The 20,524-nt window shown below is 40.2% G+C and overlaps 1 protein-coding gene across 1 annotated transcript in view; it reads right to left on the bottom strand.

Annotated features, from left to right (window-relative positions):
- LOC117236337 (peroxidasin-like) overlaps positions 1-20,524 on the bottom strand; it is a 343,800-nt gene that overhangs the window by 252,248 nt on the left and 71,028 nt on the right. The window lies entirely within an intron of this gene.

Below are 20,524 nucleotides of genomic sequence, written 5' to 3'. Positions count from 1 at the left end.
ATGTCATTATATTAATTGCGTCATTATTCAGCTCGTTGGAAAATCGTACGGGTGTTAAAATGCGGCACACTTCGTGCGCGCTAAATCTTTCCAATTTAATAGCAATTACATTAACATACCGGCTCACGAAAGTATTTTAATGCTTAGCGTAGGACAATTTTACGGCCGTATTGTACTTGTTGCATAAAACATTTCGAAATTTATTTCGAACGTTTTCGCGAGTCCGTGTATGTGAATTTTTTAAATTCGAGTTTCGAGGATCGTGACGGAAACTAATATAACACCGCGAAAGAAATTCGAGCATGGTTGTGAATTCAGGAAGGAAAAAATGACAAAGAAATGTATACACGAAACACTTGCGTATCAAATTTTCGTAAAATATGATATTCGATAAAAATATTCCGTGCGTGGACTATAAATCCAGCGGATATGTTGTTTTTTTAATGAAATTTCCTCTTAATATTTTACATCAAGCATGAACGGATATTATATTGTTTAATTAATATAATAATCTTGTTTCAACTTATTTACACACGTGAATGCTTAACAAAACTCTCGCAAATGAATTTCATAAAATCAACACACTCGCGTGCTTGTTTCATTTAAATTAAGCCGAACTATTTGGCCATACGATTTTTGCATAACCTTCCAGATAATATTTCTGTTACTATCGCAAATAAAAAGAAACGTTAATAACAACGTACATTTCAATATGGATCTGGATAAATCTTTTTTCCAAAGCCGTTGCTTCTTTTCATCTCAATATGTTCTATCCCAATTCCTTAAATAAGGAAACCAAATAAATCATAGAAATCAAATAAAGCAATAAGTTTATATCAGTAAAATGTTTCAAATTATTCAAAGTCGAGCGACTTTGTTGATGTAACTACCTCAAGAAAATCTCTACATCTTTATTTATGCATACCCGTGACCTGAAGACTGCTATTACCCAGAAATATTCTAAATAAGCAAAGGTACATATTATTGTACCCTTGAGTATACATTATGTTTTGGGTTGCAAGATCAAGGAACAAAGATACTAATAAACAGATTTCTATTGATGTTCCCTGTAGCCTCTAGCCCAAGCTATGAGCTTAACTTTTTTGGTGATGTTCTTTTGCTATAAATACACGAACGTGCTCCCTATCATTCCATTGTCTATTTTCTAGTAACACTAAGAGAGTAAGGATCCGAATCAGCATAAACTTACACTTATACCTTTAATTATTTCAATATACTTTTCTCTTACAAATTCATCCACTCGTTCTTCGATCAGTCAACCTGAACCTCAACAGACTTGATCCAGCAGGATAGCAGCAATTTGAAGGAATATTTCAAACTAAGTAAATAAAAAAGAGTTAAAAAGAGATTCGAGTGACTGGAACGAAGGCGAACTAAATAATTTACAACGCCATGATTTCTAACTAACGTTTCATCCCTTAGGCAAGTACTGATCCTTCGCCAAGCATTCTCCATTGTCGATGGAGACAGCAGCGACCGAAGGGACGATAATTAATAATAATTTCACAGATGCGTGATCTCTATCGATAGATCTACCATCGATTAGACGGGTAGACGACGGGCGCCGTATGTGAAATTTAATAATCGGAAGCGAACGGACAGGCAATACGTCGTCAAAGTGCAGCTCGTGCAAGTGGCGCGATTCAGTTATTCAGCGTTTCACGAGGAACACCCTAATTTCTCGTGTGCCCAATGGTTTACACGGGGGTCCGTGCCACCAATGCAATTAATAACTTCCAGCTCGAGAGCCCGCGGCTAATAGCGGTTAGTTTGTCGGGTCCACAGAGGTTTATTGAGCAAACATTGCTCGAAACTACAATTGCCGAGGTCCTAGTGCCAAAATCGATCGATCTACCGCTTACCGTCAGGCTACTGCTAGAAGACGCAGTACTCTAGCGGAAACTGCCACGTTCCGTCAACTGTCTTCGATGAAACTTCGATCGTTCCTTTCGTACGAAGTTGTGATTTATTCGGATTCATAACGAGTAGCTGAATCATGTGAGACCGGTAAATATATTTCGGTAATGGCGTTATGGAACTGGTGCCTAAGGAAAGATATGTCTCCTCGCGTATTGAATATTTTAACGAGTATCATATACATTCGGACACACGTTTATTTCATCGGACATACAATTTATTATAGGTTACGTTAGACTTTGGATATTTGATGTATTCTCGTGTGCAACGCGCGTTCTCAGCATTTTTGTACTTTCAAATTTCTGGTATTGAGAAATGAACCGATATTCTCTTTTAAAGTCGATTTATTATTTGTCGCGTGTTTGCGAAAATTTGTTTGTAAAATAGTTCGCCGAAGGATAATTTTTATCAACATCGCTGGCCACGATTTAAAGTTGACGTAAATAGCCCACGGGAAACTTAGGAAAATTACAATTCTCACGAATCTCTAAATACCAGCTCGATCGATACAAGTATTTTTCGAGACTTTTATGCAATTCATCCGCGATCGAACACTCTCGTCGAGTGACCGCGGCTAATTCGGAGAAAGGCTAAAGGACGGAGAATTCGCAAGTTTAGCGTAACAGAAGCATCGAGCGAAATTCAGTCGAGTGGTTTTCCTTTATTTCGATGTCGGCTTGGCTATACGAAAACTGGGGCCTGTATTTTAGGTAACCGACACCGCAATCGATGCACCGGCTACGCGAATCACGTTTCTTCCTCCCATTTTCTTTCTGTCTTTATTTCTAACGAACAAATTCAGTGAATAGGAAAGGCAGTCTTTACAAAAGTAATCCGGACAGAACCTCGAACAGCTTTTCTGTTCCGTTTTTGATCAAGAGGCAAAGAATTATCTGTAATGACCGATACACGAATACAGACCATCCTTTCACCGAATCTTCTATTCGTTCAAAGGTTAAAGCTTAAGTAGCACTATTCGACCACAATGCCGTCGATATGCTCGAGAACATCGTATTTGTTCACCCAGGCTCGATATCGAGATTCTTTCAGCTTTAATCCCGTTAGCGATACACGGCTAATCGTTAGATTTTAAAGAAACACAATTCGTTGTTATCATTTTATCGTATTATTATTATTATTTATTTTATCGTTCGTTATTCTGTTTATAAACATACAACAGCTTCTTCTTATTTTTACTCGTAGAATATTCCAGCGTCGTTTCGTATACTAATACTGATGCTATTAACACGTTTTGCTACTAGCGCACCTTGCACGTTTCATTCAAAATCTGTCACGACTGAATACGTACAGAAATATCACCGCGCGATACGCTCTCGCTTCTAGATGCGATGCACAATTTATTCTCACAAACATTTTCATATCGGACAAATATCGATGTTCGAGCGAGCACCGTGATATCTTCTTGAAACCGAGAGAACCGTGCAGTTCTCTTTTTCCTTCTACGCTGAGATCGAATCACTGTACGTCGATGCAAGAAAGGAAAAAAAAACGCTAATAACTCGAACAGCGACATGACGTTGGCGAGAGAACAAAAGACTTTTCTTAATACGACAGCGAACCTGAATAAACACGATGCATTTGTTATCAGTTTTCACGATCTTCCGACGTCCCTATTCATTCGTAGCTTTTTTCAAGCTACGTGTACGTGTCGACTGGCTCTTTTTCTTTCAACTATGTCGCATTAGTCGGGCGTGATTGGAAAAAATAGATGTATATAAATGCAACAACTGCGGAAATTGCAGCGAACACGCGTACGCTGCTCGTTGCATTTCATGTTTCTACGTTTGACGCGAGTCCGAAGAAGCGGTTCGTCTAACTTTTGCGCGCTACGTTGCGAAATAACCTGTCACATTGTGGTTACTCCGAAAGCAAATTTAATAAATTAATCCACGATAACATGGTTCTACGAGTGTTTCGAGCTTCTTCATTTTTTACCCTAACGTTTTACCCTGACGTTTCTCACGTCACTCGTTACCCTTCCGATATTCGTGTTAATTAGGTTCGATCGATACAACTTTATCGACTGGTTCGTTGTTTTTAAGATATATGTAGTATCGGGGGAAAGGGCCTAAGAAACATCCAGTTAACCATGAACGATGTCGGGAGAGCCGAGGCGTCGTCGGTCTTTTCAATTGTATAGTTTTCTGGAAAAGGCCTACGTGACCCTGGCAACGGGCGTCTGCAAAACACGTGTGTGGTGGGCCTAAGAAAAGGCACAGGGATGCTAAAACGGCCAGAATGTGAGTTGAAAAGCGGCAGTGTGAGTCGAGAAGTCAGAGAGTGTAAGTGGAGGAGCCGGAGAGTATGAATCGGGAAGTTGAGAGCCGAGTATCGCTTATTAAACTAAACTTAACTCTAAATATAACATCATTACTTGTCCTTACTCTAAGACCCATATAAGTTACCACATATATTTATCAATGGACCAATTCGTACGATCGATTGCGACGACTGACGAACACGACCCGTTTCGTTATTTTGACGATGGATCATCGTTCCACCCTATTCACTGCCGACTACGAGATATCTCGTAGTTTGTGGCGTCGGGACAGGAAGTTTATTCAGCGACGTCAGCTACGAGTAATCTCGTAATGTTCATTTTCATTTTCAACTTACCGTAAGTGCCACTTTCGTACTGTCTTTGCGACAAATAAAATTTGCCTGCCAGTGAACGAGCTGCTCTGTATTTGCGCGAACCAGTTTATTTGACTGCGCCGAAACTTCGAATACCGCGAACGATTTATAAGAAAGTCAAGTTACGATCCTTGTAACGAGTACTTTACTTCGAACGCTCTGTACATGCTCGTAAATTATATGCGTTTTACAGCCTGTACGCCCTTATATTTCCTATAAACGTCCAAACATCCGCCATCTATACATCGATATTTCAAATTCAAAAGTTGTTTCAACACGCAACTCGCGTCGCATCTAAATCTCCAAGTTATCGAAATATTTCAACGTCGACCAGTTTCCCGCGTCTAAACCCATCAAAATCGGCCAAGTCTCCAAGTAGATAACCAAACGCAACGAATTTCAGCTTGGATCCCATCGAAAACGCCGGAACAGCGATCGATCCTGCGAAAAAATGACACAGATACAACTCGATGGTGAACTAGGCGTACCGAGGTTACAGTTTCTCTTGAAATTCCTACTCGTACAGATGCATCGCGGAATAGCGGCACTTGTTGACCCTGTTTCTATGCTGCTGGCGTCCGCGCCTTTCTTTTTGCCCACGAATAACGCCAGAGAAAAAGCACACGCGCTCTGCGGTCTATTCGACAAACGATCTCGCGGCGCTGTTCGGCGATCGATCGCCGATAGACGAATCGAAAAACCGTTTCGAAAGAAAAAATAAATACCAGCGGGCTCCTATGACGCTGGACATTCGTTTCTGTTCAGGAAAAAACGAACAACTTCTCGCCAACCGCGATACACCATGCGCCTTTCCCTTCCGGGGGACATTCTACGCGTTGTAATTTACTCGACCCCTCTGCTGGCTTTTATTTCCCTGCCTGTTCTTCTCCGCGGCATCCTTTTTATTCGGCTACGCTCTTCCTTTTTCCCCCATCTACCTCGTATTGTACTATTTTCTTCATTCGTTATGTTGCTCGCGTTTAAGTCGTGCACACTTTGAAAATGTGCTCCGAGATTTTTCTCCCCCGTATTTTACTTCTTCCTCTCGGTTGTTTTTGTCTTGTTGCGCCGGGTTATTTATTCGAACGCTCGCGCGTGAAATATTCCTGTTGATTAAAATGGATTTATCGTTCCGTCTCGGGCATGTTTTACTCGTTTTCGTTAACTATTCGGTTAAACATCGAGGAACGTGTTTATCGTTACATTGTTATGAAAGTTACTCGGTACGTCTTCGTAGATCTCGCAGCATCGAAAAAAGAAAATCGTACGTACGGTATTTCGTTTAATATTTTCTCGAGTAAAAATTCGCGCGGATGTACGTCGACGTAAATTGTTCAGGGCGAGGATCAAGAAATTAAGAGGACAAGTAGACGCGATTTCGGCGTCACTCGCGCCTCCAGAGTTGAAATCCATTAGTAAATTGATGTTCCACGTTTGGAACACTTTGTACGTTAGGCTGTAAGCGTCGCTAAGTATACAATTCTGAAATATGTTCTCTACTTGAAACACTTTGTATAACAAGCGACAAATTAGCGTGCGCTGTCGGTAAAACTAGTAAACAAGCGGAAACAGCGACTTGGAAATCGTCATGGTCTTTCCGTTCCGCTATCCTCTATGTTCACAACGTCCAATTTGTCCGGTACTTTTTATCATTTCCCCGTTACCACTCTACTAATCCCCCACTTGTATCGTTTTTCAGTGGATCCCTTGATCGGTGGATCGCGGTATCGAATGGGCGGGAAATACATTAGTTAGCGGTAACAAGCGCGGCAAACAACTGCGTTACAACCTGGCCAGGCCATGTTCTACACAACCATAAAATACGTGTCACACCATGCCACCGTGTAAGCCTCTGTTTCTACGTGCACGCGCGGCCGCCAACAAATCGCACGAGAACTCGTTTATTATACCTGGACAAACAACTCCAAGAACGATCAACCGCAACTACTTCCTTTTATTTTCGTTTCCATACAAAGCCATATTCCATTTGACCAACGTTTTATTTATTATCGTTCGTTTCTTCTATTTTTAATTTCGATTTTTTTCCTATCGTTAGCTTTCGATTTCTTTCTTCGTTCTCTTTATTTTCTTTTTTTTTTTTTTTTGCGAACAAGAGAGAATATTATTTTACGCTAATATTACGTTACGAGGTTTGGAAAATGAAATTAAAGTGTTTAAGGGAGAAAAGGACGTAATCCGCTACAATAATATTGTATTAATGTACTTCCATGTTGGAGAATTAATATTTTAATTGAAACAAGAAGCGGAGAAACAAAATGAAGACATTCGGTTGCGCAAGGGTACTAATGCAATTAAGTTCTAGTCTCGCGAGATTTTATCACAGTTGGAACGTAGAATTAGGACGGAATGAATTAGATTAAGTTAGAGGTAAATAGTTGCAGGGATATTGTACCGCGTACGTCAGACACAAAGAGTATTACCGCTGTTACTATCGTCGCTACATTCAAGAAAAATATAATTCTTCGGAAACGAATTCCTATAAGCGTCGTTTTCTTAATTCTTTCGCCGCCTTCTAATTTTCATTGCACCGCAATTCGATACATAAGAAATGGCAATGATGTTTTACGTTTTTCGAAAGAACATCGGACATCGATCGAATAACACAAAAATAACAGAAATTTTATACGATTCAATTGAATACGATTTACAAGATTTTCTTTTTTATCTTATTTTATTTTAATCGCAGGGTACACCGTTTAATTACAAGAGCAATTTGAGAAACTCTAACGGAACTCTATCTGCGTATCATAAAACAAATCTGCAGTTCGGTAGTTTCGAATATGTGTATCGTTAAAAACGTTTATTCACGAATCGTTGGTTGCTTTGCATTTCCTATGAGCTACGTTAATCACGATTACCATTATGAGGCAACAGAGCGTTAGTACTAACGTAATCGTGTGTACAGCTAATTCAGAAACTACGAATTTGTTCCAACAAAATGATAACGCAACTGAGAATTTGCTCAAGCATAAAAGCCACTACAGTTTCGTACAGATACGAGCGTCTTTCGTATTTCATTTTTGTTTCCTCCATTACGCTTTGATCTATTAGGTTGTCCGAATAGTTTTTTTTTGTTTTATAAGGAAATAATAGACGCACGATGTTTTTCGTTTTGTATTAGTTTATTGTTTTATGCACGAATATACTTAATTCGACAAAATAATATAAAACAGAAATTGTTGTTCATCTATTATCAGCTTACGAAACGAAAGAAACTTTTCGGACAACCTAATACAACAAACGAAAGTACTAGAACGATACGATAGATCAGATTTTATAACACACGCGATATCGTCCTTTTCTATTGAATCTCATTCTATCGAATTCCGCTGAAGAAATAGACAAAAATCTACGATACTTGTTCGATTTTCTCCAGCAATTATCAAACAATATCGATGTAATTTTGAAACGAATGTACGCTGCCTCGCAAAAGTACTTAAACGCCTACTACAGAAAATATTGTATATATTAAATCTGACATGTAATATCAAAAAAAGGGGGGTAATACGCTTGGTCTATCATATATTTAAGTTCGAGTTTTCTCGGCATAGTATAAGTTGTAAATTTAAGGTATAAACTAAGAATCGTAAGAGTGCTGGAGAAGAGAGAAAGAGAGAGAGTGTGTGTGTGTGTAAGTAAGAGTTTTTTTTTTATTTATTAAAATTTACAATCGATTCTCGCATTGAGAATTTTTCGTAATTTTTTCTGGCGTAGCGCAGTGACATGGCTAATTATTTATAATAAGTTAATACTTATTATAGATAAGTATAATTTATAAGTAAGTATCATAAATAAGTAAATATTACTTAATATAAATATCTAATTAAATCTAGCGTTTAGGTCTTAGGGTAGTGTCTCTTCAGCCTGCGAATTAGGGGGTTGCGATGTTTGTTGACTCTTTTGCTATATCTGTCGCTATATTTTGCTATTTCCTCTTTGACTGTTGGTATCTTGAGGTCGCTATGATTAGTTCGTTGGTGACATACCAGGGTGCATTTATAATGGATCTTAGCGTTTTCGATTGGAAGCGTTGAAGTAATTCAATGTTGGAATTGCTTGCTGTTCCCCATAGTTGGATTCCGTAGGTCCAAACAGGTAAGTAACAGTGTGTTGTGCCTTGGTCACGTCAAAGGTAAATGAGTAAAGGGGTGGGAGAAGGGTGCGAGGGTTGAGGGTCAGCATCTTTTGACCTAGGAGGACAGAAGTTGTGAGCCGAGTGTTAGAATAAGACGTACGAAGATATTGTAGTCAGTTTTTGCATTGGGTATTACTCGTTAAAATAAAACTAAACTTCACTTCAAATAGAACATCCTTTCTTGTCCTTGCTCTGGACTATTTAGATACTACAGACATATTAATCAAATGAAATTTCCAAACGTTTCCTATAACACACGCGACGTATTCATAAAATGTTTCTACGAATGTCCAAATTCTTTCGCGAGTTTGTGTACATTTAATGGAGAAGTCTCTGATTGAATTCTGTTCGCTGGATTTACAAGCAACACGATTCGACCACCAACTACAACGTGTTTGAAGTTTAAAGCTTCCTTAAAACCTTTACAACGCAGCTGCGAGAGAAACACGATATTCCGTGGAGCTTCTTGTTGGATGCAGTTAATCCGCACGCTTGTGCAATAAATTAAGTTACTTCATGAGTCGATATTTGAATGAAAATATGTAAAATTTATCGAAACCCACCAACCTTTGCCTCAACGTTCTCGTTCGAAATTTATGTAAGCCGTACATTTCGCGTAGGTGCCTTTAATTGAAAGATTAAAACGTAAAATACAAAGCCTCTTTTAAGCTTCCAAACTTATCTTTTTTCGGTCTTTCTCGCGAAAACGCAAGAATTTATTCCGACAAAATTGATTTAAGCGAAAATATTACTCTACTTTTATTAAACACTCCCGTTAGCATTATCGATTGTCTTTATAAACTCCGTGCTTCGTTACTTTTAATTTAGCTTCCAGACGGACTTTAATTAGTTCCCTCCTTCGTTCTGCTGTCTACGTTATTTTTAATTATATCGTTTTGCATAGACGAATTATAGATCGAACGTCGATCGAAGCGAACGATCGCAGATCGTACACTATTCCACTTTTAGAACGTAGTTTCAACATATATATTTAAATCCATATATTCTGTTCTATTTTTGTCTCTGTTCGGCCGTTTGAACGCGATGCAATTAATTTCGCTGGTCACGTAACCTCGTTGATGATGTCCCCACGCGCTCGTCGAATTTTCAACTCCATAGCGAGACATTTTTTTCGCCGATCGAAGCTTGCGCGTGGTCGTATCGAAATTTCCCGAAACGCGTGTAAAAATGAAGTATTGTCTGGAAAAAGTTTACGTCGATTTGGCTGATAAATACGTTCGGTTGACAAACGTTCGTTAATGATAGCAGGGAACAGCGAAATTTCAGGAAATGTTTTAATCTACCGACTAGCTGTTTACTCTCCAGCGAATTGAAAATCAAGTAAAAATAGAATTCGCCTTCGCGACGAGTAAAATCGTGTCTATTTTCTCAAACACTTTGCTACACTTATCCTGGTTCGTTTTAAATCGAACGTACGCGCGTGTGTATCGTAAAACTCGACGGATCCTATTGAAAGTATGAAAGTGCGACTGAGATAGGCGCATTCGTTCAAACGAGCATTCTATTTATTCCTTCGTCGATATTCTACGATTCTATCCAATCATATAACCTTCACGCTGCGAAAACAAACCTGCCCACAGGTGACCATAAACAATATTCCAATTCCAAACAAAGAGTCAGTCAGGTATCTGGGCATGATTCTGGACAGAAGAATGACATGGAAACAACATATCGTAGATAGATCCAAACAACTTCGATCAAAATGAAAAAAATTCTACCGGCTCATTTGCAGACGTTCCAACTTAAGCGCGCAGAGTAAAATAACGCTATATAAGGCCATATTAAAACCTGTTTGGACCTATAGAATCCAACTATGGGGAACGGCGAGTAATTCCAACATAGAAATTCCTCAACGATTCCAATCGAAAACTCTGCACCTTGGTAAGTCACCAATGAAGCGATACATCGCGACCTCAAGATACCCACGGTCAAAGAGGAAATATCCAAATTCAGTAATAGATATAACGTAATAGTTAATAACCACCAAAACCCACTAAATACTCAATTACTTGACACGTCGGATCAGATCCGCAGGCTAAGAAGACATTACCCTTTAGATTAAAGCACTAGATTCAACTAGAATCAAACACACGATAAACGCTTATTAAACACGACATAGTACCACGCCAGAAAAATTTCATTATAATTCTCGATGAGAATCGATTATAAAATTCATCCAAATAAAAAAAAATTATACGATTCCAACTTGAATCGAAATATGTTGATACATATGCGATAATCTCGTTATCTCGAAGACTAAATTTCTATTATTCTCGATTAGAAGATACAAAAGGCGAAAAAAGATAGCGGAGGAAAGAAAGCAACGGTACTTCCAAATGGAAAAGATAAAAAAGACGCGAAAGGAACGTAACGCTATTTAAAAATAAAAAACACAAGGAAAGACACGAGAAAAACACATTCTTCGGAGAAGATTTTCACAAAAACAAACTAAAATCCGTGGTTCTGCCAAGAGCTTGCCAGTTGAGAAGAGTTTGCAGAACAGAATTTTCCAGACAAGAATCCCGCTACGGTCTGCTTTCTCTGGCGGCCTTAATGGTGGATAATAAGCGGAGAAAACGGATTAGCGGATGGCCATGTTCGCGAACGACGCGTGATAAATTCTGATTTTCGTCCCAGTCGGCCGACACACGAGAGGTTAGCGCTACGCCACGAGAGACTAAGTCTATTCCACCGGTGAACACATTTTCATCAAATGCAAAACATACGTTACGCCCTGTTACGCGTTAACGAATCCCAGTTAACAGACCGACGACTCTACTTTCCAACATTTTCATCTACGACCAATCTATCTCGAGTACGGTTCCATTGAAATAGACTGGAAGCCTACCAAGTGATTTAGAATTACGAATCGATCTCGTAGAACGTAGCGTACAGAGCCACTCAAAATTACGAATCCAACGTATCAATTTTGTACGCTGAGTAATTCAGAATTAATCGTACGATCGATAGTGAGAGAACCGATCCAAATATCTCTTATGGTAATTTTGTACGCAATCGGAATTATTGGCGAAGGCTAATTTGACTGGAATCTTAAACGCATAATAAATATTAAATATGGCACGGTATCTCGCGATCCTTTATAGATTTGTTTAAAGTTTCACCGATATAATTACGACGGTCGAGTCTCGTAACAGCGTCAATGAAATTTCAAAATATCCTGTAACACGCACGATGTATTAGGTTGTCCGAAAAGTTTCTTTCGTTTTATAAGGAAATAACAGACTCACAATGTTTTTTGTTTTATATTTGTCACGACTGTTCACGAAGAGACGCGACCGCGAGGAAACGCGTCAGCGAAAGGTGTAAATTCTCGTTACGATTTTGATAGTGGACGCCGCGAATCAGTCGTTCCTCTGTTTCGATTAGGATAACAGAGGTAGTTCGAACGACTGTAGCACTGAATTAACACGGTTAATATAAGCTTCTTTTTAACAATATTTAAAATTACAGTTAACACGTTACAAATGATTTAACGATGATACAACTAGTTTATTATTATAATTCGACTCCACTTTATAGCATTTCTCGACGTATTCGTTTGACTAAGCGACCTTGATTTTATTTCTCGGAACCTACCGACGCATTCGGTTTGACTCCTCGTATGACACTGATTGCCCTTTGACCTTTTCCTTTGTCTTCTCTTGGAGGCGACTCCCACCACGCTCGGGTCCCGCAACCGTTCGCACCTATGGTCACGTATGCCAGCTTTTTCGCGTAGGCAAAATAACGGACGGAAGGCGAGTCGATGCTTTTTAGAACTCGCTGCTTGACGACAACTATGCGCTTGTCACGTAAACTTAAGGGTTGGTTGATGAAATAAAATAGCTGAGTCGTAACACAACTATTAACTTTGTTTTAATTAAACTTCATTACGAATTCAGCAATCACAATGTAACACACACTGAATTAACTAAATCACAATTCACTCCAACCACGTTATGTAAGACTTAGTTACAACGATACGTTAAGTACGCGACTGTTATAAAGGTAGAGACAGGTAAAGATATGTTGACTATTCTAAGGACATAGAATAAGTGAAGTCTTACCGACGATACCGTGTCTGAGGAAAGCTAGGGGTGGGTGTGTCTAAGAACACGGGACTATCGGATTTGTTGATGACGATTTTGGTTAAGGAAGCGAGGGCAGTAGACACCGTCTCCGATTGGATAATAAGACGGTTGGTGAACCAGGAAGGGTTTCAGCCGCCCTCGCGAGAAAGTTGCTAATGGAACATATCAGATGTGAAGAAAACCAACTTTCTAAGCTAACACGTGGTAGACAATAAACGTAAAGGGAAATCTAAGACAGGAAATACTCGCTTGGTCCGAAGGACCTTAACTATGAAAATGCCAAGACCCCTGGTGGGTACTTAAGACTATCGAGGGTGCGCACCAAGAATCTGCAGACATCTGGGCGCCATCCTGTCCGCGGTGTGCGGCCTGGTCTCTGATGTGAATTGACGTTACACGCTTATCGCTATATCGTGTGTATCTCGCTGGTCATGTAAGACGATCTGTCTGCGACACTGTCATACCAAGAAAGGCGGTTAGGAACACGGCCTATAGTAAGCCTCGAGACGTAACAATATTACTTTATTGTATTATGCACGAACATAATAACAGAAATAGAACGAAATGGATCACACCTAATTCGATAAAATAATATAAAACAGAAATTGTCGTTCATCTATTATAACCTTATGAAACGAAAGAAACAACCTAATATCTACAAGCGTTCGACGACTTTCGCGAGGCTGCGTGTACTCGGAGACTTAGAAATAGATTTACAAGTTGAACTTTCAAATTCAGAAGTCGCGACGCAACGCACGCGAGATAAAACGTAGAACTAGAGCGAATGAACTGAAGCGCGTGCATTCTGGCTCTGAATGCGTATAGAAGGATCCGCGTATATCTTGGCTAGCTTTGGCTGAGCTTGGCGCGTCGTGCAGATGGAGGTGGGTACGAAGATAGCTTAAATTCATTAACCACCCCATTGAATCGGCAGCAGCCGAGGTAACTGGAAGGGTTGCGCGTCGCTCTTAACGCCAATGGAATTGTTAATCCTCCGGCAGACCATCGCGATTAACCGAACACATTCAGCCTCGCTATTTTCGTTCGCGCATGCGTTCGACCCATTTTCAACGTCGATGTGTTAACGATCGCTATAACAATTACCGTTTCAGTTATGTCGTCCATATTGCTGCCGCGCGATGATTACCGAGTGCTTCTGCGGCGAAAATATCGAAATCCTACGATTATCTCGGCTTTCTTGTTCTACCACGGTTTCTCTCAATGCGTATAGTATATAGAGCCGATATAGGTGAACGCGTGAAACGCCGATCTATCGTGCAATCCGCGTGGACGACAACTCGATCAGGAACGTGATATTTTACACTTTGTACATTGTTATTGGTTTCGTGTTGATTATAAGGGTTAATTCGGGAAAATTGAATTATTGAACGATAGGAACGACGAATTGGATAATAATTTATCGACTAATAACATTAACGCGTCGACTAGTCGCAAATTGTAGGTTATTAATGTCAAATGATTTGTAATTTGTAAAATTTCGCCTGCTTTGTTATCGCTGTGCTCGGAGACAAGTCATTGATACCGATAATTAAGCGCGATGAATCCGTATCGCAAACTAGAGCAATCGAAGCTAACTGCGGATACATAGTGATTCGCGTTACGTTTCTGTCTCTATACAAATGCGTCGGTATTGACAAAATAAGTTTGATCGATCCGTAAACAACGGATACGAAGCTCGCAATCTGCCGATGTTCGCCAGTCCTATCCTTTGTCCCACGGTTCGTGCAATGCAGCGGCGGTAAATTATATTACAACACGGCAAGTTACATGGAATTAATTCCAGTGGAACGGCTTCATCCTGTGCGCAAACTTGAGCTTCCGTTGCGTATTGGAAGTTACCGGTCTCTAGACTAATTAGTTAACGAGCATTGCTATTACAAATACCGACTCATTCTTATAAAACGAAGACTGAACGTCTCTCTCTTTCTCTCTCACACACTGTCTAATTCCAATACGTCCAGATATTATTCTCGAACAATATTTAGGCATCGGGTGTACACCGCGATGCACCGTTCCGTCGTTGTAAATGTTTATCGGCGTGTTAGCTCAGCCTATGTTCGCAGTTTTGACTGGCAAACTTGCAAGCTTCGACGAGCAAATCGTGTTGCTCGACGATCCGGATTTCTCCCGATCCGACTATTATATCCTGGTTTTATGAGTCACTTGCCGTGCCAGCCGTAATGCCAACTGCGCCAGGTTCCTCGGTGTAAATAATGATTTGAATAATAAGACGGCACGGTTTCCGCGATTTACGGGCTTACCGGAAAGCCGATTTGAATTTTCAGTGAACGCTGGCGATAAACTGCCTTCGTTGACGAGCGTTCCCAGTATCTGCTAGAACAGTTCCGCGATTCCAATTATCGTAAAGAATCGCACAGCTGAACGTTCCACCAATGATCGTGGTATATGTCTCTCTAACGAGGATTTTGTCGCAATTTTCCTGTTTTCACGTGCAAATGGCCATGGTTGACGCTTCTTCGCAATTTTATCGCAAGACGCGTTAAAACGATGCAAGGAATTGCGAAGCAACGAAAAGATTCACCGGTTATAGTGTGATATACAGGGTGGTTGGTAATTGGCGGTACAAGCGGAGAGGGGGTGATTCTATGCGAAAAAAGAAGTCGAAGATATGGAATAAAAATTTTTATTTTTTTAATTTTTCCATCGAGACAACGATCTACAGTGAGATCCGTTACAACGAGACGCGATAAAGTGCACGCGTACCGGGCGAAAATTCAAAGTCGATTTTCTCGAAAACAAAGCCTCGAACGAAAAATTGTTATTCTATATTTTCGACTTCTTTTCTCGCGTAGAATCGCCCCCTTTCCGCTTGTACCACCAGTTACCAACCACCCTGTATATTTAATTCGAAAGACGGAGCGAAACGTAAATGCTGAAAGCGAATATGTAACTGCAGCTTATGAAGGGCGGAATGTAACTATCGTTGATGAGGTCGAGGAGTACCTATTGCTAAAGAGCACGGAACGTTCCATCTTACCAACGTTGAAACGTAACTGTATCTCATGAAGATTTCAACCTGACTTCCCCGTCTTCTATCTTATACATGTTTGAAGCAGTAAGTCAATAGCAATTTGAGAAGTTAGTTCGTACTATTTTTATCTTATTTTCGTTTCGTAATAAACTACAAAGATCCATCGAGATATCTTTTTCATTGCACTTCTTTAACTTTGATATATTACCGAGACGCGAATTCATATTATATTCATAAGAATACGTTGTTTCAAAAGATTCAAGCGTCTAACGTGCTTCTTGCGTCGAACGTTATATCGCCTTCCTTTGAAATATCTGCAACCTGTGTGTACTATAAAACGATCGACAACGACCGTAGAATCGTACTTTATTTTAACCAAAATATGCTACATCATCTTATTCGACAATTCGTGAAATATTAACGCGTTCCGTGATAATAGACGCTTTAAAGTAGCATGGTCGAGGTTTCTATCGGATCAACGACGTAGATAGGTTACCTTGGGACCTACGTATTCGCGTAACGACAGCGTCGCGTTTCGCTTCATCCTCTAGCGAATAACAACTACGTACGATCTCGCTTCTGTCGACTTCATTGTACGTCGTTATTGCGCTGCCGCTCGGTTGATCGGAAAATACGCGCAACGAGATAAGTATCGACACACGCTACGATCCTTCGATCGTGAAACGAATATACCTTGAAACGATATTCGATCGAACGCGGAGAGAAAGAGTTACTTGGAAAGAAAATTGGGGCAAATGGTCGAGACACGCCTCGTCTCGTCGACCCGATATCGTAAAACCGAATATTTGCAAAAATCATTGTCGATACGAGGACGTAATTACCGAACCACGACTCAACGTGGAGAGTAATGCGATGGAGTAGAATTTTTGTCCGAACGTTCGAAATGCACGATTTTACGTCTTGTATTTTCAGCTGGCGGTAGATCAACGTCGAGCGTTGAATCAATGTTGGCTGTATAGCAGCGAATGACCTATAACAACTGCAACGAGCGCAACGTGATAGATATCTTGTTAAGAAATACGCAGATCTACGAAACGTCGTACCATCGGAGGAAAGAAACGATAAACCAAAGGAAGAGAGTTTATTCTGTCTTCGAATGTAAATTCTTTTTCGTTTATTTGTGTATTCGCGTGATGTAGCGTTCGAAGAATTTGAAATTGACACCTCGTAATGTAACGTACCTATCGGATAGTCGACGTAAAAGAACTCTGAACAGAACGGTATGGAAGATGAATATAACATTTAGACCGGAACGTATAGTTGAGATCAAACGTTCTAGACGCGGCAAGATGTTCCGAACGGGACTATTTGTGATTATATCGTAAAAACGAATTTTTCCTTCGAGAAAGTAGACAACTCGAAAAATAGCTCCGGTTTTCTTGGACTTTGTCTTTTAAGTTCTTCCAGCATCGAGGAATAACAAACAGAAATACAAGGTACGCGATATTAAACCCAAAAGAAGAAATCAAAAACGGGGGAATTAATGTAAAATAAATTTTAGATTACTTTTGTAAAGCGTGCTAGTAGTACAGGCAGTCCCATAGTCAGACAACCTAGATGCATTGGATTGGCAACTAAGTGATCGCGGATTTTTCCATTACCACCTAATGACAAAATCCGCAATCATTTAGTTGCCAACCTAATAGTACAACAAACCATGTCGACGAACGATATCGCGTATATTTGATACAGAAAATAAGAAACGATAGTCGCTATAAATAGGGCGTGGTAATGGTACAACGGTATATGCGAAGAAGGACGAAAAATTTGAAAGATTCAAAGATAGAGAGAGAGTTGGCTCGATGACACGCATGATCGTAGAGTCCCTTTGGTACTCGAGCAGGTTTACGCGCGGATGCACTAACGTCGGAGCAAGTAAATCGCGCTTGTATATCCACAATGAAGCCAGAGTGGCCAGGTATCCAGAGTTTGCTCATATACCTATCTGTCTCTTGATCCAGAGAGCATTCCAATGGCTGGTCGGTTGCAAATCGTGGAATTCGTGTCTGCGGCTTCCATTACTGGAGTTCGAGCTGCAGTTCTGTGTTCGTAGCTACATCTATCCTCTCTTTCACGGCATGTTGAGCGATCAGTTCTCGCCCTTTCCTTGCTATCCTTGTCGTTACCGGTTACCATTGATTCTTGCGATGTTGCTCATCCGTCACCGGTGTTTACCAATCGACGTATCAGTCTTTCGTCGAAATTTCAATCAGCCGTAACTACGTATTCAACAAGTTTTGTTTTATTTAGCCTTCGAATCGTCTCGTTGTGTCGTTTCCGTCTATTCGTATTACAGTGATCGATACTTTTTTTCACTTGGTATACTGGCTACCTACGGGCATAGCTGTACTACCAGCGATACAAGTGCCAAACACGATCTCTCTAGTAATTACGAACCGAACGTTGAAATATTTGCGTTGGAATATAACCAGAACAATGCATTTCTTTCTTTCGATATTTATAACCAATAAACGAAACTTAATCGTTTCACGTTCGATGTCGCGCCTACATTAACGGAAGAAATTTATACTTTTGCGAATACAACTAGGAAATGGAAGAATTTGTTTGCTTCTATTAAATATATAAATTTCAAATCGTCTAGAAATGTATAGGAATCCGCAGTCTATTAATAGATTATTAATTTATCGAATAAATATATTTGTTCCCGGCGAAATTGGTTTGGGAATCTTCCGACGTTCGTAATTAACGAGAAACGATATCTTTCACAAGCTGGAGAAGGATTCCAATCGGAAAACTTTCATTTTTCAATTTTTATCCATCAAATAGGTACAGATGTATCAATTACCAGCAACGATAATGCGAGCGTACGGGAACAAACAGTGTTTGCCCTTCGCCGAATTTCCAGCTTCCCTTTGTGTAGAAAGACAAACACGGTCGTCTAGGAGTCGTCCACGGATATGTAACCACGTACTTCCTGTCTAAACAAGCAGAGCCAATAAACGTGTGTACGCCCTGCACATGTGCACTTGTGCAGCCGTACACCGGCCACGTTGTTCAATGCGTTCGTGTCGTTGTTTCTCGTTGAACGTAGACGACGACGTATCGCCATTAAAACTATCGTTTCACAGTATGCGTCCTCCGACGAATATATCGGTACAATCGAACACACAGATTCTTACGAGAGTAGCTACGTCGTTCTTCGAATATTTCGTTCGTCGTGTCGAGCTGCATCTACTTTAAAGTACGTTTAGATCAAACGAGCAGCAACGTAGAGCGAGCATTCGCTCGTGCTCGTTCAGTGTAAACGGTCATCGAGCAATCTGTAAAGACATTCACACCAAAAGAGCTCCTTCGTGACAAGAGCGAGCGAACGTTCGTAGAGATTAGACCGAACATCGAGAATACTCGATAGTTATCCCAATTGAATCTTCGCTTGGACTCGTGACAAGGGTCTCTGACGAAGAAATTATAATAACGCTCATTTATACTATTAGGTTGTCCAAAAAGTTCCTTTCGTTTCATAAGGTGATAACAGATGAACAACAATTTCTGTTTTATTATTATTTTATCGAATTAGGTATGAACGAAATCGTTCTATTTCTATTATTATGTTCGTGCACAATTCGATAAAGTGATACAAAACGAAAAACATCGTGCGTGTATTATTTCCTTACAAAACGAAAGAAACTTTTCGGACAACCTAATACAATTTTCCTGATGCGAGGAGAGAACGAGATTCTGATACTTCGCGATTCTGAGCTGAAAAATAGTCGAAAGCGCGTACGAAGATTTGTAGACTCAAATATGCATAGGTAGCAAGACGCAAATATGTAGAGTTAATTAATACGCGCGTTAATTCAAGCCGAATACGATACCCATCGTCAAGTTTCCGGTTTCTGGAAAGCTCTACCTATAGGCTCGATACCAAGAATTTCGCGTAGCTGTCTCGGCCGCATTTCCTTCGAGGTAATACGATTTGACGCGCGCGGTTCGCGCCACTTCTTGCGCGCGGTTCGCCGCATCTGTAATGGAAGAACCGATTAAGCAGAGCCGTGCACCGCATTTTCAGCACCAGCTGCTGCGAATACTTTCGCAAGCACCCCTTTTACCAACGTCGACTGACAACCACACGACTGCGACAATACCTACGAAAATACATTCATGACGTCAACAGCATCGAAAAACGCACGATGCCAGATAGATGCCACGGATTCATTCGACGTTATTACATAAATATCGAGTGTTCAACCCTGCAGCAATTTTATTCTTGATTTAACACGTAATTTTGTTATCGAGTTTGTTTCGTCGAAATTCGCGGCGATATCGTTACACACGTGAAATTTTCAGAATCCGAACCGATCGACTTTCGAGATATACAATATACGGTATATATTGGCTTGGCAACTAAGTGATTGCGGATTTTGTCATTAGGTAGTATTGACAAAATCCGCAATCATTTAGTTGTCAACTCGATAGATTCTTTTACGTGCCGCGATACCAAAGAAAGAACACTCTGAGAAGAAATTGAAATACTTTAGAGACATACGTACTATATCGATAACGAATCTTGCTCTGAAGATACGATAAATGGTAAGACTCGTATTTCCTGATCACGATCTTACGACAGAGAAACATTATAACAGAAAATAAGAAATTGAATCGAGTAAC

The sequence above is a fragment of the Bombus vosnesenskii genome, unplaced genomic scaffold (assembly GCF_011952255.1).
Source record: "Bombus vosnesenskii isolate JDL3184/JDL3185 unplaced genomic scaffold, Bvos_JDL3184-5_v1.1 scf7180000013348, whole genome shotgun sequence".
Lineage (NCBI taxonomy): Eukaryota > Metazoa > Arthropoda > Insecta > Hymenoptera > Apidae > Bombus > Bombus vosnesenskii.
The sequence above is the reverse complement of the archived record's forward strand: the minus strand, read 5'-3'. Positions and strand labels throughout refer to the sequence as shown.